Source organism: Marmota marmota, unplaced genomic scaffold (assembly GCF_001458135.2).
Source record: "Marmota marmota marmota unplaced genomic scaffold, marMar, whole genome shotgun sequence".
Classification (NCBI taxonomy): Eukaryota; Metazoa; Chordata; class Mammalia; order Rodentia; family Sciuridae; genus Marmota; species Marmota marmota.
The window spans coordinates 14,516-26,056 of record NW_026010033.1 but is presented as its reverse complement, the minus strand read 5'-3'; the positions used below and the strand labels follow the sequence as shown (position 1 = coordinate 26,056).

At 40.6% G+C, this 11,541-nt stretch overlaps 1 long non-coding RNA gene across 1 annotated transcript; it reads right to left on the bottom strand.

The window, feature by feature from the left end:
- Window positions 1–5,725: 5,725 nt before the first annotated feature.
- Window positions 5,726–10,395, bottom strand: LOC125614910. Its single transcript, XR_007345485.1, has 4 exons — window positions 10,274–10,395; window positions 9,284–9,385; window positions 7,373–8,283; window positions 5,726–6,286 (listed from the first exon to the last, which is right to left on the bottom strand). It is a non-coding gene; the product is annotated as an uncharacterized LOC125614910 (long non-coding RNA).
- Window positions 10,396–11,541: the final 1,146 nt, after the last annotated feature.

The following is an 11,541-nucleotide window of genomic DNA, read 5'->3' as shown; positions in this document are numbered from 1 at the left end:
TTTGGTAGGAGGTAATAACAATAATATGTTATTATGTAAATTTCTTTCTTACCCAAAAGGGAGTGTTCCTGTATATGCTTTCTGCCCCTTATTTTTCACTCAATGAAACAACCTGGAAAACACTCCACATATGCAAAAATCTTAACTTTCCATGAAATAGATAGACAAAAGTTGGAACTAAACAAATGATAGACATTCGGGCTATTTCTGAATTTCATTACTTAACAATATTTCTGTATTGAAAGGCTCTGGGAATCTATTTTATATTCTTGCAAATGTACATTCAATGTTCAGTCCTGCAAGAAATATTGTTTTATCAATGGCTATTTTTATACTTTCAAACAATAAAGCCCAATTCGCTGGAGGGTAGCAACATTTTTCTTTCTCCCAGCAGGTATACAAGTTCATGCTTTCTGTAGATGCCCCATATACAGAGGCCACATTTGGATATTCTGTGCATTATCACAATGTGCTTGTACTTTCTTTTTTTTCTGAGAGAACCATTTCCTATTTCTGTTATTTTTTTTTCTTTTTACATATGATTGATACCATGTCATGTTTACAGAAGAAAATAGCAGTGTCCTACCCAATGCTGAAAACAATAATTTCTTCCCAGTACAAAGATCACCAAGGATACAATGCATTTTGGTATTCTGTGTCTTCCACCAAATTGATCTATGTTATCTAAGTCCTTACACCTATGGGCTGAGAGTTTTAAATATTGTTTATTTATTTTAATGTTCATGTATTAATAGTGATAACATCATTTATTTTTAGTTAGATTTTTATCTATTTATTGACTTTTAGAAAGACCTAAGGACATGAGCCTTAGAAAAAAGACTTCCTGGAACACCCCAAATATTGAAAATAAATACTTAGAAAGTAATGCATTGGTACAATTGTTCAGCATACAGTAATAAATACAAGATCATGTTAGATCACATTGATGATGGCAGTAGAAGAGAATGAGAATCAATCGTTCATGAACATGTAGAATACCCTCAAGGAACAAGGAATCACAGGCTCTGATGTGAGAATTGATGGTTGAACTATGCCAAGCAGGAGCTTCTGGGGCTGAAGGTGATGTCATAGGGAACACTCAGTGGGCAGGTGGTACAAATGGAGAAGCACCCCCCAAAAAACCGGTGAAAGTAGATTATTAATTTTTATTTGACATCATCTCCAAAATTATGAGACAACAATTTCTGTAACTATGAACCCCATAATTATCAGCATCCCTAGATGTATTAGGGCCAAGATACCAATGGTAAAGTTCTTGGGCTAGTTCTTGTGCTAGAAAAGGAATGTGAAGTTTCAGAAGAAAATTATGGTGTTAGCTGAAATCTCAAAACAAACTTCAGGGGAAATGTTTCTTTTACTAATAAAATAATATAGTTTGTTGAGCTTTTTCATTTTTTTTTCATATTCCATATTAATAGTATATATCATAGGAGAAAATGAAGCAGAAGCCTTTGTTTCAAATAGTGTCATCTTCATCAATCTCAGCCTATATTATTACCAGGGATATATGTGGATTCACCCAAAACACATTTTTTCTCACTTCAGTTATCAAGTCCCTCTAATATCCTCCAGGTGCCATTCCAATATTATTACCAAATTATATCTGGATTATGTAATTATTATTATGTATTATCTGGATTATGTAATGGTAGTTGTGCTCCCACTGTACATAGGCTTTCTTATAGATTCAGAATTGCCATATATTATCAAAATAGTTCTTGATATAATCTCATCTTGAGGTTTTCTGGGGTAGTGTGTTACTTTGATTTCATCTTTCTGTTCTTGATTAAGCAGTAGGAACATATTGAAAACTCTACAATTTTCAGTGAATTGAAATGGAAGGATTGCACAAAAGTAATGAATTGCAACCTTCTCAAAAAATGCATCTTAATGTAGTAGTTGTGCACATAGATGTATTTTTTAGTGCTGTCTTTTGACATTTATTACCAGAACTAATGCTTTTAATATATTATCTAAGATGACACAGAGAAGCATGCCCTCTAAGATGATATTTTTTTAAATTTGTATTTATAATCTTTTATTGACTTAAAGTGTTACCTTGATGCTAAATCTGATCATCTTGTATGACATATAAGGAGTCACATTACATATATTCTAGAGCTATTGTATATGAAAGAAGAACAAGTATCAAATATGGATGGGATTCTGAAATAAAAAGTCCTCAGTAGAAATGCTTGCCATTATGTTTTAATTATGCAGTTTCTCATATATGTGATTTAATAGATTTAAACATTTTCTTTTAATAATGGCTACATATGTTTTTGCTTCAAATTGTTTTCATAATGTTGAAATATTCTAGCAATATGTGTAGAAAACTATTTGGCAGTATTTTAGGCCTGTCTTTGAATCCCCAATGTAGCTATCTACCTTGCATATATGTTATTATCATGACCAGAAAAAATATCTTAAGTGACCAAAGTCCAGCTATTGAATATCAGTAGAAATATATTATTATTGTCTTCTCCTCAGTCATCTGGAATAAAGGTGGTAATTAAAGTCACAGTTCAGATAGACTCAAAGTCATTTCATTGTAAGTTTTTTAATTAAAGAACAAGAATTTGGCCCAAGCCTAAAAGATGAACTTCCATTAAAATCCCAATATTCATCTGCTTGAAGGAAGCAATATATTTCTTCAGTAAAAAAAACACATATAAAATTGATACAGAAAATTTGATGTTAATCTGATGGAATATTTTCTATACAAGGCATGTGTGTTTTAAGTCAAGTGTCTGAAATAGTAGGTATGTATTTTAAATTGTTTCAAGCCACATATTAAAAAATACCAGGCATCAGGGCTAAGATTGTGGCTCAGTGGTAGAGTGCTTGCCTGGCACATGTGAGAAACTGTGTTCAATCCTCAACACCACATAAAAAATAAAATAATAAAATAAAGTGTAAACATGTTTTGAAAAAAAATAGCAGTCATCAGAAAACCATGTGGATGAGGCTAAATCATTCCATGACTCTTTAGACCTTTTAGATATAAAAGACATGACAGTAAGAAAAAACAAAATAGTGAAACATTTATGAACATAGTATACCATTTTAAAATCTGAGGTGATGTAGATATTTGGTTAAAACATCAAAGAGTTGATTTCTGTTTATTTTAATTTTTAACTGGAATCTAATATTTGTACTTTGATATGAGACCCATTATTATAACTCAACATGTGTATATAGTGTGTAATTATCAGATCAGGGTAATTTTCATCTCATTAAAATTATTATTATTTGTTTGAAACCTGCAAATTTCTGGCTATTTTGATTTGTTTAAGACATTATTGTAGAACATAATCACCTTATTGTGCTATGAATCCTAAGAGTTACTTTCTGGTCTTAACTGTTTTTGGCACTCCTTACACACAATCAGTCTCTTTCTCATTCTTATCATAAATCTGGGAAGCATTTCTGTTTCAGTTTCTGTGTAATCAACTCTTTAGCTTCAGCACATAAATACCACATGCAGTATTTGTGGGAAAATAAATGTCATTACTAGGAAAAATAAAATATTATTCTCAATTAATAATTTGGGAAATTGGCATAATTCTTTGCATTCACTCATTCAGTGTTTTGAACTTGTCTATAATAATAAACCTGGAAAAAGAATAAAAATATATAAATCAAATATCCATGTTTTCAAGATTTTGGGGTCACATTTGGTCAATGGGAGTAATTTTTGTGACATCTATTTTTATAAAAATGGCATATGCTAATTCTTATAAATTTATTTATAATAAGTGAATATATTGTATGTATGTTTTTGGATTGTAAGTTTAAGTAGATCCATGTTACCATGAAATAAATAACTTTAAAAATTGTATTAGAGTTGGCTCAGTGGCACAGGTCTGTCATTCTAGTGGATGTGGAGGCTAAGGCAAGAGTGTTGAGAGTTCAAAGCCAGGCTCATTAACTTAGTGAGGTACTGAGAAACAATTTAACCCTTTATCAAAATAATAAAAAAAAAAAAACAAGAAAGAAAAGGGGACCCAGACACAGTGGCACACACCTGTAATCCCAGTGGCTCAAGAGGCTGAGACAGAAGAATCAAGAGTTCATAGTCAGCCTCAACAAAGGTGATAAACTAAGAAAATTAGTGAGACTCTAAATAAAATACAAAATGAGGCTGGTGATGTTGCTCAGTGGTGGAGTATCCAAGAGTTCAATCCCAGAAGGGCCAAATCAAATAAATAAATAAAAGGTGCTAGGAATGAGGCTGGGCCTGTGGTTCAGTGGTAGCACAATTGAATTGCATGGCATGTGTGAGGCACTGGGTTTGATTCTCAGAACCACATATAAATAAACAAAATAAAGATCTGCCAACAAAGAAAAAATATTTTAAAAACTGGCGATGTATTTCAGTGGGTAACCACCCAAATGCACTCACCCTGTACCCCTTCTCTATCTGGGATGACCAACCTAACACATATGAAAGAACAATATCTCAGCCTGGCCACCTATCCAGCATTTCTCCTTTAGCAGCCCATGAGGACCCATTTCTCACTTGATGCCCATTCTTTCATGCCACGTTTGATTATGCACTGGGCCTGCACTAAGCATCCGGAGCACAACTGGTTGTTAAGGTCCAGGTTCAGGTATCACTAATTCATTCCACTGGGACCTTATATTTTATAAAATGGGTTTCTAATAATTTAAAATGACAGGTTTAGGGCTGAAAGTACAGTTCAGTAGTAAAACAAGTGTTTCACATGTGCCTGGCTCTGGGTTCCTCTGCCACGCGACCAGCGTGAGCTTCATGAAAGAGGATTCAGTGCATAAGAAATTGCTAGTGAGTTTTAAATTAAAGAGACTCTCATTACCTTTAGCACAGCTCCAAGATGGCTTCTCCTAGTTCCCACATCCAGCCACCTAATGTGGTGGTGAGGTTTACAGAAGAGACTAGTGAGAGAGGGAGAGCATGCCAGGGAGTGAGCTTTTATTGGGGAACAAAAAATTCAAAGGAAAATCCTATCCAATGAAGGATAAGGGGGCAGCATCCCAGGTTCATGGCCAGCAATTGGGTCTTCAGGTCAGTTGCCAGGCACGGCTCAGCATGGACAAGCCCTCGGACCTGGGAAAGGGTGGGGAAGGCTTTTTAACACAGGCTGTGTTTAAGCGCCTCTCACCCAGCCAGGGAGGTAACTCAAATCACATGTAAGGATGGCCTCCCACAGGATCCAACTCCAGCTTGTAAAAAAAAAAAATAAAGCCAGGCAGGCCTGGTGGCACATGCCTATAATCCCAGTGACAATAGAGGCTGAGGCAGGAGGCTCACAAGTCTAAGGACAGCTTCAGCAATGTAGTGAGGCCCTAAAAATCTTAGAGAGACACTATCTCTAAAATATAAAAAGGGTTGGGGATGGTTTTTCAGTGCTTAAGCAATCCTAGATTCAGTCCCCACAAGCAAAAACAAAATCAAGCCCAAACTAAAAGTGAAAACAAACTGTATTTCCCAATATCCTTTGCAGGTAGGGGTATCTATGATTCTGTGCTGGCCAATGAGGTATCAGTGGAAACCACTGGACCTCTAGCTCTTTGTTTTTTTCTTCTTCCCTTTCCCGATTGCTGTATTGAATGGATGGCAGAATGAAAAACAGGAAGGGTCCTGGGGCATGATGGAATAGCTGGTTAGCCATAGCAGCCCAGACTACCAACCACTGTTTTTTTTTTTTTTTTTTTTTTTTTGATTTTCAAGTAAAAGGAAATCTTTTTCAGTATTTTATGGGTATATTTTTCTAATAGTGGAAAGACAGATGCATTGATGTTTCTTCTTTTTTTGCTTTCTGTTCATTGTCCTCAGATACAGGAATAATGTAGGCCAAGAAAACCAGCCATCTTTGTCACCAATTATTTTCAGGTTTCTGGAGATGGAAATAAAGTACAACACAAAAGCTCGACTTTACCTAATCTGAGCCCTTGGGGCAGAGTTAGGCCTGAGTCATCTCCAGGATCCTTCACCTGCCCCAGAATGTTCTCAGAAAGTGAGTATCTTTTCTTTTGATTCCAACACTCAAGTCCAAAATCTCAGTGCTCCCATGGCTCTCCTGAGAACTGTTCCACAACAGACTAACACTCGTCCCAATCTCAATTCCTGCACTGATGGGCCATTGGGAAAGTGATTTTAAGCAGGCCTTACTGTTCCCATTTTTGAAGCGGGTCTTCTCCAAAAAAGACTTGAATCTAAATGAACATAGAAGGAAGAAGCCAGGGTCCAAGGACTGAAGATGAACACTGCCTCCAGAGAAACCTAGGATTTGAAAAAAAAATTCCAATTAAAGTGAGGTGGCAGGTAAAGTATAGACCTTGACATATAACAATAGCCTGACAGCAAATTATCAGGTGTGGGCATGGACATATGTTTGAGAGACTGACTTTTCACAGCCTCCACTATAGGTGAAAAATGAGTCAAAAGTACAGTTCTGGTGCCATCTAGTGTCTAATTAGGACTTAGCACTTCTAACAACAGGAAAGTACCCACATTAAGCAGAGCAGTAAGTAGAAGTAGGGATGAGACAGGAATACTTGAAACCTCAAAGAGGGGTGGGGTGATGCAACTGGAGAAGCAAGCAAGGAAGGGATCCTTAAGGAGGCTTTTATCTCACAGGTAGGAAAGGATTGGGGCAGCTAAATCACATGGAGAAGGGTATGTTTTAGAATAATTGAGAAGTTAAAACATTGCCATGGATGGTAACATTAGATCAGATGCCTAAAGGGGGTCAGTACTTCATGTCTCTTTAGTGCCTGAATTCTTGGGTAAGTCCAGGGGAATTGTAGCCCCCACGAAAATGAGAGCAGAGATTCCTTGCTGTTTTGTTCATGTCTGTGTCCTCTCTGCCTAGGACAGAGCCTGGTACTATAGTTTTTTTTTTTTTATTTATTGCAAGGAGTTATGTTTCCATATATAAAATTAAATGAAGGCTGTGGTCATCTATTATGCATGAGGCATTGGGTTCAAGCTTCACCATAACATAAAAATAAAATAAATATATTGTGTCCACCTACAACTAAAAAATAAATGTTTAAAAAAATACTAAATGATAATACTGTCAAAATAGATCCCCTACCCCATCCATTGCAAACTGCCTTTTAGAGAATCATGAAGATGGAACTTGGCCTTACACCAGCCTGAGAGGCAGACGTCACTTTGTGTCCTACTTTACAGATGTAGGGAGTGTCCCAAAGTAGCACCTGGAAAGAGTCAAGGCCTCTTCCCTCATCAATGCTTTTTTTATTGACCAGACGCTATGAAACCCCTGCCTGTGAGTGAGTGAGTGAAGGGGAATGTGTGATCCAGATCAGGCTCCAGCAAGTGACGGCTGCATCAGAGGCTTACCCTCTCTGGACTTCAGGGTCTCAATATGTAAACAGCAGGCACCAAGAGAAGTCTCTGTGAACACATTGGAAAAAATTATTGTTCCCCCAAAACAAAGTGTCTCAGGCGATATCCCAAGGACAACTTCCAGAAACCCAATGGGAACCAACCAACCTGAAAATATAGAAAGTGCACAGCATCCAATGAGAAGGAGGAAGATAGAAAGGCTGTGCCATGCCATCTTCAGCCTCCCTCTATTGCCTCAGTGGGTAAGAGGGGAAACTGAGGCCCCCAATGGAGAAGACCCTGAGGTCAAATTACTATCTGAGAGCCCAAAGACCCTGCTTCCCCTCTGGGTCCACAGTGACTCCTGACAGAATTACCGGATGCCTCTCCTGACTCCCTTTACCTCCTGTGGATGCACCCACCATGCCCTCTGTTCCTGCATCACTGTGCCTCCTGGTTCCTAGGATGTGTTCAACTAAGGGGTCCTGGGTAGGGTGCTGCCTCCCACGTGCTTCCCCTGTCTTCTCCCCGCCCACTGTTCTTACGAGTTGGGCTCCACTCACTCAGCCTGACTCTGCCTCACCAGCTCTGCCCACTAGGTCCTCTCCACTTTTTTTCATAGGCTCCACCCAGCATCTGGTCTCTTACCTGCACTGTTCTGCAGAGCCACGCCCACTCCACCCATTTGATCCTCTGCATTCTGTCCACGTGACTCATCCTCCGATGACATATTTAACAGTCTGGGATTGCAGGTTTTTCCCTCTAGCTCTGGAACGTTTGCAGTCTGGGTTGGCCCAATTCCACCAGCATCCACTAGCATACCAAATGGCTCTGCTCTTCTTCATTAGGCATGGTTTTCCATCAAGATCACTCCTACACCAGCCTCCCTGTCACCTAGCCTCTCCATTGCTCCTTGAAAACTCCACCTGAAATGAATGAAAGAGATCTTGCAGAGATGCCCATGGTTGTGACACCACTGAGTCTAAGGGACAATTACCTTTGGGCTCTGGTCACGTTTGAACCCCACATCTTCAATGGTTCACCTTGAACCACTCTGCTAACCACAGAGTATCTCCATTTACAAAATTCCAGATGATGACAATACTTTATTTGCATAAATATGAGCATGTTTTCAGCACTATCTTTGTATTATGGATGCAGAAGAGGCACTGTCAAGCAACTATCAGCGGTCCCTGCCCTATTTGTGAAAGAGCCCAGCCAGATTTAAAAAGCATGTTTTCAATGGACATGGCCTTCTGCTTTTTTTAAGCTTTGTGGCCTTCAGCACCTTCTCTTACCCTTTCAGCACAGGATGGGCACAATTACATGGCAAACAAGAGTCATCTGTGATCTCTTTTCCAGCCAGCCTGGGGCATCTCAGAATGAGGAAGCATAGGTATCTGGTCATGGCCATCTTTCTCAGGGTTCAGTCTCAGAAGAGAAAGCCTCTTTATAATGACTTCTGTATAACTATGGTTTATTCTGACAGCCTGACCCAATGCTGTAGAGACAGGGCAGCGGTTGGGGACTTGGGCTTCAAGCTGCAGAAACTGAACTAGGTGATTTAATTTTAAAAGAAAATGACACTGGGGAGGTCAAGGAATCTGATAGCAAAGTTCAATAAAACCAGGATGTGGGTTTTGCCAGGTGATTTCAGTGGCCAAAACCCCTTTATAGTTCTCGCTGAACCCCATTGTTATATGAGCACACTGGAAGCCTTTCTGCAGGAGTCACAAGACAACTGGCCAAGGAGAGCCATTGTTCCTGAGGCAGTGTCCCCCTCAGAGTTTTAATACCCTTGGTTGTTGGCCAGAAGTGACTGGAAGTTTCTTGTCCCTGCCCAAAGCCCATGGGCACTTTACAAGCCATGTCCTGGGGAGCTGAACTGGGCCAGGGAGGCACAAAGGGGATGGGGGTGGTCATTACCTGATGGCTCGGAGGGTGGCCTTGAGAGTGGGGATCATGTCTCGATGAGGAAGTCATTTCCATAGCCCCTGTCTTCTGCCATGGGATAGCCTGTCCCAGCATCTGGGAGGGAGACACAGGTGTCAATGGCAGGCCTCAACATGTGGGGAAGCTCTGAGACTCTCCCTGGAGTAGGAGCTTCCAGGCCTCAGGCTTTGTCTCCACTTTGTGGGGCCGCACTGTGGCCTCCAGCTGCCACAGCACCCACCCTTCCTTGCACCCCCTTTCTTGTCCAGAAGTTTGAGTTAGAGGCCCGAGGGCTGGGGAGGGCATGTGAAGTGGGCAAAGTATGTCCCACAGGACCCAAGAGGTCCCATGAGACAGCAATGGACACCTTTGAGGGCCTCAAAGTCTGATAGATCTGAAGTGGGATTCTTTCTCTGTCGGACTGTCCTGGTGACCTTGGGAAGTCACTATCTGTGCCATTCACACTTCACAGGTCTCAGAGAGTACCCAGCAATATGGTGAGAGTGAAGGACCCAGTGGCCTCAGACACTGAAGTCACTGCTTTCCTGCTGGCCCTCCCTCTTCATGAGTAGAAGATGCATACAAGGCCATTGTTCCTATGGCTCCTCAACACAGGGGGGGCTTTTCTGACCCCTCTTCCTCCCCCCAGACCTGGGTACTGAGGCGTCCATCTGCAGATGGCTGTGCAACTGGTCTCTGCCTTCAAATTGACCTGCAAAGCTGTTTGCCCTTCAGGGCCACCTCAGAAACCATGGCAACCTGCCCCCAGCTCCCTGGAGACAGCCAGGAAAGCAGCTAACTCAGGAGCCTCCTGTCCTATGAGCCCTGATGCATGAATGAGATGAGGGAGAAGGAGGGAAGGGAGAGCCACTTTGGGGACTCAAGAGTTCTTCAAAGGAGAGGAGGGGAGGTGGGGAGGAGGTGTGCTCAGGAGAGCAGAAGTCGGGGAGACAGGCAGAGGACAGGAGGACAGGAGGCCCTTACCTTGGGAGCTCTGCCAGAAAGCGTAGGCTTTCATGTGGAAGGTGGTGCGGAAGCACTCTTTATTGTTTAAGCCAGCAGGCTTTGGCTCCTTAGAAGGACATTCTTCTATGGCATCTACATTCAGAGGGGTAAATATCTTTCCTTTAGTATTGCTACCACGAGGATTAGAAAGGCGAACCCGATCCAAGAGACCCAGCTTTTGGCTACAAAATAAGCAAAAGTGAACAATTTTCCTCCTTAAGTTCAGGCTCTTGTAACTTCCCATCCTTCCATAAAGACTCAATGTCCTCCTCCAAGGCTGATGGGGAGTAGTGCCCAGTGTAGGACAGGTTGGGGCTCACATGCTGGGCACCAGTGCACAGCCTCACATCTTGGGAGAGCTCCTCAACTCTCTGGACCCAGCTTCCTCCTATGCTAAAGTGGGGCGCACATAAGATACAGTAAGAGCGTCCACCCCTCTATGGTTTCCCTTTCTGTAGTTTCAGCTATCTGCTGTCTACCACTATCTGAAAATGTTACTAGAGTGCAATGAAGGATTAAGATATTTTGAGAGAATGCATGCACATTGCATAACTTTTATTTTATCCTATTATTATAAATATTTATTATCTGTTATTGCTGTTCATCTCTTACTGTGTCTAATTTGTAAATTCAATTTTATCCTAGGTGTGGGTGTATATGTAAAAAACAAAAAACACCCAGTGTATGTCAGGCTCTGCACCACCTTGTTTCAGGATCCATAGGGATCTTGGATGCATCCCCTGTGGATGAGAGGGGCTACTGGGAGGTTCCTGTCTCATAGTTCATGCTGAAAAGATTTGTTGCTTCTTCATGTCTCTCCCCTCTGTATCAATGACTTTCTGTCTTTCCTTTTTTACCACATTGTGGTGCAAAATATGACTTACACAGGCAGATCCTTATCAAATGCCCCTTGAATAGAACTAAATAACATAAAGCCATAAAGTGGCACCTTTAACCTGCTATCCACAGACAGAATCTAGGGGGTCCAGGAACTTGGGTGGAAAATGATATCTTTAAGATTCTAGCCTTTAACTAAAATTTATCATCTCTTTCAATTAACAAATACAGGTAACAAACTCCACCAATATCCCCAATGCCTATAACTGCCCACAAAAGAAATTATAGATAATTTTATGTCCTATTAGTTCAAGGTATTGTTTATGCTCATGGCAGCTTCAAGGTTATCATAGTATTCAACCTGCCACTAGGTCTTGTCCTTTAGTACAACACAATGAAGCATGTATTTG